Genomic DNA, 13,099 nt, shown 5'->3' on the forward strand with positions numbered 1-13,099 from the left:
GCATTTCTACAGCTGTACATTAGCCAAAGATATTTTCAGGTAACACATGTCACCCTGGATATGTATAACTTGGGGAGATTGTTAAATTATTTTCTAATGGTTATTATCAAGCTTATCTGAAGTGGGAATTTCTGAGTTCACTGGAGAGGCAGTTATGCCATGTGATGTTTTTCTGGAAGCTATCTTAAGAGAGGTTGTTTTTGCTGATGCAGACACATGAGAGGATGTTTTGCTGAGGACAGACACATTGTGTTTTTCTGGAAGCTGTCTTGTGGGAAAGGCATGTGATGTTCTGCTGAAGGAGATGCTTGAGCGGATACATGATGTTTGAAGAGAGTATAAGTATAACCCAACAGACAATGGACAGCGTTCTGGCATTGGTTCACCTTGCTTTCTTCACTGATCTTCACTTGTCCTGACTCCATAGAGAGAAACTCACCAAAAAGCTTCTGGTGGTGTTCAGCTGCTTCTTGTCACTTCAGTGGACTCCTGCCAGTTTCTTCTGGATCAAGCTGCTGCTGCTTTTTGTGTGGTCATTTGCTAGTGGACTGGACTGCTGACAGTGAAGATTGGAATCACCTCACGGAACTATTTCTAAGTAGGTCCACGTCCTCCTTGTCTTATTAATGATCTTCCTCCCCCACCTTTGGTCAGTGGGGTATAAGGGAGGTTGAACCATTAAGAATCTTTATTAAAGTAGGCTTTGGAAAACCTAGGCATACACCTATCACTACGTGACATCTATGTTATTTTCTGTTTTTTAATTGTTTTTGGAATTATACAAGTAACAGAATTTATGCTGAATGAAAACCATTTCCAAAACTAGGAGGTGTACATAAAACCCAACCTCACCTGATCCACTGCCCTGACAGAGCCTACTGCTTTCCCTAAAAGCAGAATTGATTTGCATTCTTCCTGACTCTTCCCTGCATATTTCATAAATAATGATTGTGTGTGTTCTTAGACATGTGATCATATTTGTATTGTTCTTGCTTTTTCTCACTTAATAAAAAAATTCACCCTAACCATTATTACAAGATTGTGATATGTGAGTGTTATATGATTTATTTTAAAACATTTCTATTATTGGATAATTAAATTAGTCATAATTCTTAAATGCATTTATTGACCTTTTCTCTGCTCATCTCTCTCTCTCTGTGTCTCTCTGTCTCTCTGCCTCTGTCTCTGTCTCTCTCTCTGTCTCTCTCTCTCTGTGTGTCTCTGTGTGTGTGTGTGTGTGTGTGTGTGTGTGTGTGTGTGTGTTTGTGTGTGTGTATTCAGGTACACATGTGTATCCGGGTGTGTATTCACATGTGTGCACATGCATATAGAAGCCAGAGGTAAGTCTCGGGTATCATTTTTCAGGTTTCATCTGCCATGCTTTTTTAGACAGGATCTTTTACTGGCCCAAAGCTCACCCAGTAGGTTAGGCTAGATGGCTACTGAGTCTCATGACCTGCCTGACTTTACCTCTCCAGCTCTGGGATTACAAGCATGTGCCACCCCTCCCCCATGCCTCATTGTTTCCACACAGGCTCTGGGGATCGAACTCAAGATTTTACCTATGAGCTACCTATCTAGTTCCTATCTTTATGGAGACAACACTATCTATCTTTGGATTTGTATGATGGTTTTTCTTAGTTATCCATATATTCTTCATTTATTATGGATAGTAATTCTTTCTTAAAACTTTTCTTTGTAATATTTCAGATTTCTTTACTCTTATTAATTTGAAGGCATGGTTATTTTAAATATGAGATACTTTAATTTTAATGATGTAAGATTGTATGCACACTTTCCTTTATGGTTTCTTGGTTTTGAATCTTAAATAAGAAAGTCTATATACAAAAATAGCATACTTACATTTCTGGTGCTAACTACTCTTATGAAGCCTAAATGTGAACCACTTAGTGATTTATAAGTGCATCACTCATTGGAGCCTAATCAGAAATTAGATTAATTTTTAAGTACAGAGGAAGTCCTTTAAAGGGCTTTCAACCAGAGATAGAACTAGAGTGAACTGCACTTTAAGAAAGTTTTTCTGGGCATAGTGATGCATACCTATAACCCCAGCACTTGAGAGGCTAAAGCAAAAGAGTCATAAGTTCAAAACCAGCCTGAACTACAGAGAAAGAGGTGTGTGTGTGTGTGTGTGTGTGTGTGTGTGTGTGTGTTTCTGTCAGAGGAGAGAGCGTCTGTGTGTGTGTTGCATCTGTTGCATGGATAATGAACAAATGATGATAGGATAGAAGGGGACAAAAGGAGAAACCAGAAGAAAGGGACACAATCAGAATGCTAGGTCACAGATTAGAATAGATGCTGGATACTTAGCTGGCAGAAAAGAGAAGGTGGTTTTCCCAGGACAAGGCTCATCCATTGCTAACCCCTGAGACTTCCCAAATGTGGAAAACTTGACTTGTAGTTGGGACTGTGTTCATGTTCTCCCCTGGATTAGAAGAAAAAAAGTAGATGGTGCTTGCCAAGAATGATGGCGGTCGACTTTAGGGGAAATGAACACGAAGGTGACTTTGATGGCATTTAGGAGAGTAAAGAGAACTTGTGGATTGACTGGAAGTGTGAATAAAGAGGCAGAACCCAAGAGTTGAGAAACTGACCACCGTCATCCTGTCCAATTACAGGAAGACTTCAGAGAATCAGCCTCCTCTCTGTCAGTCCATTTTCTGGACATTTTAATTATGGGGAATTATGGGGAAAATCAGCCAAAGGTGCTAACAAACATGGCAGCCTAGTACAAAGAGGGATGACATGTGGAGACAAAAATTCCCTTCATCAGACAGAAAATCTACCGTCTCCAGATTAATAAAAGCCATATATCTTACTAATAGTATATGAAGAGATAAAGAAATGTAGCCTCAAATATAATGATACCAAATCTCCCTACAGATGCAGCTGGCAGATTCACACAACTGTAACATGCTCTTGCTTTCCTGTTGTCTCCTCTGTGCCCACAAGCAAAGCTGCAGAAGCCCAGAGCTATGGATACCTGGGGAGATCCCCTTGCTTCACTGTGAAATTGGTACTTAACCAAGTAAAACTAAACAGGGGCTTCACTAATTACAGCAACTATGGCCTGAGTGCCTGAGTTACTCCATAACCGCAGCGGTGAAGATCCCAGAGACTTCCTTTACAAGCTAACCTGTGGCCTGGTGGAAAGTTGAGTGGTTCTTGATTACTGAGTTCTACAAGCTGTGATAGCATGTGATCAGCATTGCCCCAGATACCGTTTCAGTTTTAAAGGATGCGCCACAGTGATGCTTACATTACAATCTGTTTCTAGCAGAGGTGACTCAGCATCCCTCCCACATCCTTTGTCCACTCCTACATAAATAGAATTCTTAGCTGGGCACATAGCTGCCAGCTACAGAGTATATTCTCTGTCTCTGTTATCATCTGTGTATCCATCTTTGTCTCTTGGTCTCTCTTTCTCTGTCTCCCTCTCTCTCTCTGTCTCTCCCTCTCTCTGTGTGTGTGTGTCTTTCTGTCTTTCTTTCTCTTGTCTTTCTCCCTCTCTTTGTCTCTCTGCCTCTCTGTCTCTCTGTCTCTCTCTGTCTCTGTCTATCATCTCTGTATCTGTCTTTGTCTCTCTCTCTCTCTCTCTCTCTCTCTCTCTCTCTCTCTCGGTCTCTTTCTCGGTGTGTGTGTGTGTGTGTGTGTGTGTTTGCCCGTGCACATTCACGTGTGTGTGTGTCTGTCTGTCTGCCTTTCTCTCTGTCTTTCTCCCTCTGTGTGTCTCTATCTCTGTCTCTCTGTCTCTCTGTCTCTCTCTCTGTCTCTCATGTGTGTGTATGTGTGTGTCCCTTTTCCTTCTCTGCGTGTGTGTGCACATGCACATGCATGTGTATGCGTAGGCCAAAGACCAACACTGAGAATCCTTTTTTGTCTTTTTTTTCTTTTTTTCTTTTTTTTCTTTTTTATTCTTTTTTTAAATTTATTTTTATTTATTTTTTTAAATCAAATCATAAACTGAGAATCTTTTTCAACCACTCTTCACCTTATTTTTAGAGACAGGGTCTCTCACTGAACTTGGAGCTTGCCCATTCAGCTAGACCCAGGGTTTGTCCTGTGTACAAACTGCAGTGCCTAGCTTTTCACATGGATGTTACAGATCCAAACTCAGCAGCAAGCACTTTATCAACTAAGCCACCTCCCCAGCCTGATCTTTCAGTGAGATATATCATACTTTCAAATATTAGGCAGAACTATGAAAAGAAGTAATGTAGTTTATCTCAGGCTAATATCATCGAAAGGAAAGGTGTGTGCAGTCTACTTCCTGTTTATTTCCTTATTTGAAGACAGATGTGGTGACAGAAACTAGAGCCACTAACTTATATTACCTCCTGAAAGTTATGTGTTGAAGATGACAGAACAATGCAGACAATACATAGAACAAAGCGCCCCACTAGCTCTAGGCCATCTCCCTCCTCAATGCTTCAGTGTGCAAGACTATTAAATTGTCCTATTAAGACCTTACTGTTATGGTAGCCTACACAAACAATGCTTTCCTTTATATCTCTCTAGATAATCAAGAGCTCTAAGCTTCAAAGCTTTATAAATATTAAACTACGTGTCAAAACTTTAATGTTAAAATAAACTCCAGAAAAGAATGGGATGACTTCCATACCCAAACAGCCACTCCCACACCAGGACTGGCATAAGGGAACAGACATCTTAAAGGAGCCACGGAGGCCTGAACAAAACACCATGACTCGTTCCCATTGCTCTCCACCCCCACCCAACCTGGAGATAACGCACAAGCAACAACTGATGCTCAGTCTCTTAAGCACTGGTCTTGGTTGTGCCATGTGGTTTAGCATGCCCCACCAAGCCGCAGATCATGTCATCATTTACTCTTTATCTTCTTTAAAGCATTCATCTTTTAGCAAATCTAAAGAAATCATGGCTCCTCCTCTTGGAATCTTGTGCACAGAACCACAGAAACAGTGTTTGTCTATGGTTTAACGGCACTAGCCAACCCAAGAGCCCATACCTAGACCTCACTGAAAGTCCTTCTCAACTTTAGTGGAAAACAGCCATAATTAGTAATGAACCCATTAGTTTGGGGGTAGAAGTAAGTCACTCACCCTTAGGCACATCTGTCTCAAAATAATCTCAGAACACAAACACATAACTTTTACCTCCTAGTAGAATTTTTTAAATGTAATCAATTACATATAATTTCTTTCTTTCTTTCTTTCTTTCTTTCTTTTTTTTTTTTTTTTTTTTTTTGGTTTTTCGAGACAGGGTTTCTCTGTATAGCCCTGGCTGTCCTGGAACTCACTCTGTAGACCTCAAACTCAGAAATCCGCCTGCCTCTGCCTCCCAAATGCTGGGATTAAAGGCGTGTGCCATCACCGTCCAGCTTACATATAATTTCTTATAATTTCTACATAATACACAGTTGGTTTTCAAAGTCCCTTTGCCATTATTATAGAATATAGTGTGTATATTCCCCCTTATAAGTGGAGCAGTAAAGTTTCTCTGTCAATCTTTTCGAAAATATTTTCTATTAAGAGGGCTAGCCCTGTGGGTCAGTGGGTAGAGTGGCTGCCTAACTAGCACAAGGCCCTGGGTTCAGTCCTCAGCACTGAAAACAAAAAGACGAAACGTCTCATAAGAACATTGACTATGCTGCCTTCCTTCTTCCCTTGTTTCTCATTGTTCTATGACTATGCTGTCCACCAACTCAAAGGCCTCTGCTGGAACAGTGCTCTGAGATGCATATCCGATGCCAAAGCAGGTGATGCAATGACACTTAGAGGACATCCTTTTTCTTGCTTCATATTTGTAACATGTGTTTGTGGAATCCAGATCTCTATCTAACCAACCCTAACTACACAGCATCACTAACTGTAGCCACAAGTTGATTCCATATTTACCCTGTACACTACCACTTGGCAGTGTAATGTGAATGAATGAACACCAACCAAAGATTGTCAAATACCGTTAAGAATTCCCAAGTCAGGCATGATAGATTGTAGGACTATGAAAGGCAGCCTGGTTTCTAGTCAAGCACTGGCTGGAAACCACCCAAGACCCCACAGAGTCCCCTGTAAGGGACGACAGGCATTTCTCCACACTCCCAGACTCCAAGCTCCTGATAGAGGACACAGCTCTCCATAGATTTGTGTCCTTTAGTCATGTAGGGCAATGACCTCTAGCCCCTTCACAGGTAGAAGATGTGACCACAGCCTCAAGACAGATCTCCATATTAATGAGGTACCTAAAGGCCAGAGGGAGTAGTCAATTAAGCATTCCCTCCCAGACTCTCTCCTCCCTGAAGGAGGAGAGGTCTACCCTAAGAAAGAAAATTAACCTCAGGTCTACCCTAAGTAAGAAAATGGGGGTACAGTTTCTCATCTACTTTCCGCTATGACAATAAACATCTTTAGACCATGGACTGTTTCTCTTCTTCAGGATCCACCATGGGGAACAGTGGAGCTGGCCTTTGTCTACAGAGCCCCTGTCTAATCTCCTGTAAAAGACCTCTCTGCATTCCCAGCCACAGCGACCACCAATCCAAGCAAGCCAAGCGAGCAGCCATAATCAAGCGAGACTCTCATTCCCATGGGAGCTTCTCCCCCTTCCTCCCCTTTTGGCCATGGGCCAGTCCAGCCCATATGCCCCTACTTCATTCTCGGCTTTTCCGTGTCTCCCCCCAGCAGTGCTTGGAGACTCAAGAGGCTGAGCACCAGACTAGCTAGCTCTGGCTCCCTGTGGGACCTTAGACTGGACTCATACACCCCTGGAGCAGGACCCTGTGGCTTCACATAGCCCAAGGCCAACCCAGTGCCAGTGTGGGGAGAGCACAGTCAAATTTCCTTCACCTCTGTCTTCCCCAAGTATCCTAGCCCCTTGGCGAGACAGACACGGGACCCACACACACACACACCAACCCAACAGTAGCTCACGCCTTTAGTCCTATCCCTGAGGAGGCAGATCAGTAGCAGGCAGATCTTTGAGTTCCAGAATAGCCAGAGCTGTGCAAAAGGGGATAGAGGGGGGAGGGGGAGGCGAAGAGGAAAGGGGAGGGGGAGAGGGAGAGGGAGAGGGAGAGGGAGAGGGAGAGGGAGAGGGAGAGGGAGAGGGAGAGGGAGAGGGAGAGGGAGAGGGAGAAGGAGAGGGAGAACCATAGTTTCCTGAAGAGCACAGACAGATGTTAATAATGAACAAAACCTTTCCACAAGGGCAACACTAACTCTGGAAGACCCAATATTTGCAATTAATAATTTAATAGAAAAGGTACTGCATGTCACCATGAACAAGTGGGATTTATTTCTAAAATGCAATAATGATTCAACATCTAAAAAAGAAACTGGTCAGTGGAATTCACGTTAACAGAATAAAGATGTGAAATCACATGACCATCCCAACTGATACAGAAAAAGCTTTTAGTAAAATACAGCATTTTTTTTCTAGTTTAAAAACAACACTCTAGGGGCTGGAGAGATGGCTCAGAGGTTAAGAGCACTGACTGCTCTTCCAGAGGTCCTGAGTTCAATTCCCAGCAACCACATGGTGGCTCACAACCATCGGTAGTGGGATCCAATGCCCTCTTCTGGTGTGTCTGAAGACAGCTACAGTGTATTCATATACATAAAATAAATAAATAATAAAAAAATAAAATAAAAACAACACTCTATAAACTGGGATCAGAAGGAAATACCTCACTTAAACCAAAGCCTATGCCTTTTTAAAAATCCACAGGAAATATCAGCCTCTATCCTGAAAACTGATGACTTTCTCCTTACATCAGGAACAAGACATGTTACTTCAACACTTTTATTCAACATAGTACTAGAAGTCCCAGCCAGGGCTTTCCTCAAACCTCCCTGTGATTCCACCAATGGGCACTCTTCCCAGACCCCAGACTTTCTTTAAGACCCAGTAGAGTGGAAATTTCTGGTTCTCCATTAGTTTTGTGAGAGCCATGTAAACTGTCCCCTCTGCTGTCGAAGGCACATCAAGCAGTGCTGCGTCGGGGAGTAGTACCAAAAGAAGTCCCTGGCAAAGAGGGTGCCTCTTTTGTAAACAGCTTTTGGAAAGTATTTGCCCTCAAAGCAAACTGGAATCCCATACATAGACTGTTCCCACTGCTTAACCATCAAATGTCAATGGATTCAATCCCTTAGAAAAAGAAAGAAAGCATAGACTTTGGAAAAACCTCAGAAGAACTCAGATTCTCTGATGGGGTAGCTCTATTCCTGGGAATTGGCCCTAATAACACCCATAATGCTCTGGGACACTGCTGTATAACTATAGGAAGATCATACTGACAGAGACAATGTCAGAGCAGAGAGATCTATGGGAGGAGCCAGAAGCTATCCCTCAGTTCTACCCTGGACAAAGCACTGAAGACTTGGAGAGAATAAAAGAGCACAGTGATCAGGTGCCCTTCAAGGAAGTGCGAGCTTTGAATGTGCTTTCCTGGCATGGGAGCCTCCAAGCTTAGCTGATCCAGATGGTCTCCAGACTAAGCCTAGGCTCTCCCAACCCTCCATTTTAAAAGGGTCCTAGAAAGAAGTAAACAAACTCTGATACTACCAAATGTGCCATGTAACAGGGATGGCCAATGGTTGGCAGGCAGGTGCTATATCTATACATGATGACCCTGGATCTACAGAATGGTAATTCTCACACTATAGCTTGACACCAGACTGCCACAGCAAATGTGAGGAGTACCTTCATTTTAATGTTCATTTAGAGATAACTGAAATTTGGAAAGACTTGTTCACTCTCACACAGCCAATGTAAATGTCTAGCTTAGGCTAGACACACAGATGAAGCAACACACAGGTATTTACTCAACAAATGTGGAGCACTTCCACTATGCAGGCACTGTGCCCACATTTCAGTGGGTGCTTGGCCCTCCAGGAGTTCACAGACCAGAGCTTGGCCCATCTGATGAGTGTGGTACGAAAAGAGATGTCAGAGAGCTATCCTGGAAGTGGTGAGACCAATGAAAGAAAAGCCAGAAATCCTAAGCATGGTCAGCACAGGCACTGAGGCATGAAAGAACATGTTAGGGGAAGGGAGGTTGGAAAAGTCTCAATATTTCAGTGGGAGAGAAGCAGCGGCCAAGGAAGAAGGCTGAATCACAGTGTGGCCATCTAGTGGCCACTATAGGCATTGCTGACAAGACAGCTAAGCGAAAACTGGAGGGGCAGTTGTTAACTGTCAGTATGCATTGACTGTAGGCTTTCTGAAGTCAGGATAACTCTTTAATGATTGCCACAACCTCATAGAATGGATATTATTTAGTTCTAATTTGCACATTTTTGTACTGAATATCTTAGTCAATAACTTGATTAGCATCACCTGAACACCAAATTGACAGATGAAATGTGCCCAGGAAAGGTTGGGTCCAAACCCAAGCCCAGAAGAGACATCGGGCTACTCATGTCTTGAAGTGTTCAAAGGTCACCCTGTAGACAAAGAACTGGATCCTGGCTGAACCTTCATGTTGAAAGATCCCTCTGACTAGAGCATGGCAGAGGCCTGAGAGTACAGAAAAAGATAAAAAGAAAGAGATTGCTGCAAACATCTAAGCAAATCATCTTCTGGATCAGGGAAGCTATGGGGTAGAAGGGAGCATGTCAGAAAGTAAGACATGATGGAGTTGGGGCAGGGCTGGAGTGGCCCCCGTCTCAGGTCTGGTGATTGGGTGTACCTTAACAGAACTAGGTCTCTGCTAGGGAAGATCAAGAATTCCACTGAGGACCTAAGGTGCCTGTGGCATCATAAATGAGGGGATGAGGCTGGAGGTGCTCATTTGAAGTTGATACTTGCTGTAAACGAATGAAATAGGTAGAGTTCCCATGTCAATCATTCGAGAAACTAACAGGACTGTGTTGGGCATTTGAATGTTACAAACATGATCTCTGTCTCCTGGGGCTCTAAATTGGTCATCTTGACCAAACAACAGCACCCCGCCCTCATGTGTAGAGGTAATCCACTAACCTGCACTGACACTGAGTAGCCAAGGCAAGTAATCAGGATTAGGTGCATAGAAGAAAATGGCTGCTGTCTTATTTCTCTGAATACAGGAGACTCTAGGACCATTGTATCTTGTAGCACAAGGGTAGGACCAAAATGCCCTTGATGAGAGCGGTCTCAAGGAATGCTCTGAATAGACGGAGTGAAAGTAATGGAGGCGAGGTGGAAACCACAAGTGAGAGTTAGAGCCTTCTTGCCTTATTAAAGGGAGTCCAGCCATCCTCCCAGATGTGCCATCCCGAAGGGAACACATGCTCTGCAGTAGCAAGTGTCTTTCTTCAAGCTTCCACTTCACCTGCGCACTCTACAGGGAGCCCATCTCTGGAGGAAAGTAAAGAATGAATTTAAAGTCAAAACACCAAAGTTCAATGTCCCTAGCTGGCTGTGGATTTTTTTTTCCTCTAAAAATGAGCCATCCTGTGGATATCTAGCTGACAGTCAGAAAGTGCCCTACATATACACAGTAGCTCTGAAATGCTATGTCAAAAAGAGCCAGAGCCTTCCCCATCTCTAAGTTTGGATTCGAGGACAGTCCCTTCTCATACTCTTGCTCTAGTTGTCTAGCCCAAGGGATCTGACATACCTTCTCTAGTCCTCCCCATCCCTCTCCTTCCCTCTCTCTGGTGCTCTGTGCTCCTTTTCCCTGGTGCCAGCCCCAGCTTCACCATCCTCATCCTGTACTACCCAGCCTACTGCTGGAATAATCCAAAGGTCTGGTTATTTATTGATGGAGTCCACTATATACCTGTGCTGGCCTCAGTGCTGTAGAATGACTTTGCAGAACCAGCTCTAGAATGTTCACAGCCCTGGAGGTGTGGTTCTGGAAAGTAGCTGGGTCCTGCATGGTACATGCCCATCAGTTGTGGCTGGGGGTCGTGAGGCCCTCTAGCCTGCCTCTTATCCATCTCCACATGTGACCCTGGACAGGTACTGCCCCTTACATGATGTCATATTCATCAACTAGGCTGTGATTCTAAAAATCTGACTAGGTATTGTATCTAATTCAGTTCATTATATAATGATGGATTAATTTTAAAATAATTAACATGCTGTGCACCGAGTGCTGGGTGCTATTCTGGGTTTCATATACAGTCTTTCTTTCTTTCTTGCTTGCTTGCTTGCTTGCTTGCTTCTTTTCTTTCTTTCTTTTTTTGACATGGTCTCACTATGTACGATGTAGCCCTGGCTAACATGTAACTTATTATCTTATTATGTGGATCAGGCTCAAACTCAGAACTCTCCCTACCTCTGCCTCCTGAAAGCTGGGATCAAAGGTGTGTGCCACCAAAAGTTGTGGGAGTGATCAACCACTAGCTGGTTGGGTTTAAGACTCCATAAGATGGATCCCAGGCCTGGTACTGCTTGAGTGTCCCAGAATCTAAGACAGGCCATGGACCTAGGTGAAAGCTAGACACTAGTACTGCTAAAGGAACATGGCAATATAATGACTTTTTTAAAGTTGATGATTTATTATTTAAATTATGATTGGCAGAATACAGAAGATTATTCCTTTTATCTTCACATATGTAATACAATTACCAGGGAAAGTGTTAACATTTGGAAGAAGTTATTACAAATTACCAAAAGGTACTCATTTTGGTGAAGTCGTTCAAGTTACAAATTCTAAGTAACTATAATGCACTCCAAAGTACATAAACTGTAAAACAAGTATGAAAACAAAATAAAGATTCTTTTAACAAAAAACAGCCAATGAGAAACACAAGAAATATGTTGCCAAGTCATACTAAAAAGAATAAATCAAATATTTCCTTTATTTGGGATGGTTAAACTAAATAAAACGTAAAACTAAACAGGCAGTGAAGACTTAGTATATATGGTTGTTTTTCTACTGATAACAAAGGTCTGGAGGCCAGGCATGTGCTGTAGGCCAGGTGCATGTCAATTCAGGACATGGTTTTCAGGCTTAAAAGCTCACCCCAGGAAGGTTTGGGCTATACTGGGATCCTGTGTGGATGCCAGTCAGTTAATAAAGACTTTATATTGGCTTAGACCCATATCCAAGCAATCTCCTCTAGTGGATACCTCACAGTCGTGTTTCCTTTACTATTCACACCAGCTCTGTTAGACAACATTTACTGCCTCATTTCAATTCTAGGGATTCTTCAAGTACTACTACAAGTTCAGGCTCTCTTGTTTTGTGTGTGTGTGTGTGTGTGTGTGTGTGTGTGTGTCTGTCCTCCAAGATTAAAAGAGGACACTGGCTCCCTGGAGCTGGAGATACAGGTAGTTGTGAGCTGCCTGATGTAGGTGCTGGGAACTGAACTCTGGTTCTCTGGAAGAGCAACAGCACTTAGCTATTGCTCTTAGCCTCTGAGCTGTCGCCTCGCCAACAGGATCCTTCCTCACGCACTTTATTGGGGAACACACCATTGATTGTAAAGCGAAAGACTCCGAAGCCTGAACTGGGTGCTGCTTAAATAGTTATCACAACTGTGTATGAGTGTCTAATTGGTGCTTCTTGCAGAACTTCATTTACATACTGCTCGGGAGGGTGAGGAGACGTGTCTGAAAGATACGCATGCTCACAGCAGGTGTTTACAACCCTGAATGCAGCTGTTTTCCACCTCAGAGACAGGAAACAGGCGCCATCTTCTAATGGCGGCTCCTTACATCGAGCCATGAATCCAGCCCTAGCCTGGGTTCTTACCAACTCAGGGAGCACACAACCTAATAAAGCAGGACATCTGGCTCAGACCAAAACTACATTTCCAGTCTCCTCTCCAGTACTGGCCCTGTCCATGTCCCTCTGCTGGCTACTAAGCATCCTATGTTTGTAAATGGAGCTTCATTGCACACACAATCCTCCTATATCCGTCATCCTCTTCCACTGGCCTTCATGATGCCTGTGAAAACTGGATAAAGAGATCTCTCCATCTAAGTGACACAAGCTCGGGGGTGCAGGGCTGGTGAGTGCAGGAGCCAGGGACCTCTCTGTGCCCTGTCCTGGTTCCAACATGTTTTATCCAACATGTTTCAGCTTGCCTGGGATTGAAGCTATAAAGCTGTGATATATATATTCTCTCTCTCTCTCTCTCTCTCTCTCTCTCTCTCTCTCTCTCTCTCT

Source organism: Grammomys surdaster, unplaced genomic scaffold (assembly GCF_004785775.1).
Source record: "Grammomys surdaster isolate TR1022 unplaced genomic scaffold, NIH_TR_1.0 100, whole genome shotgun sequence".
In the NCBI taxonomy this organism is placed as follows: Eukaryota; Metazoa; Chordata; class Mammalia; order Rodentia; family Muridae; genus Grammomys; species Grammomys surdaster.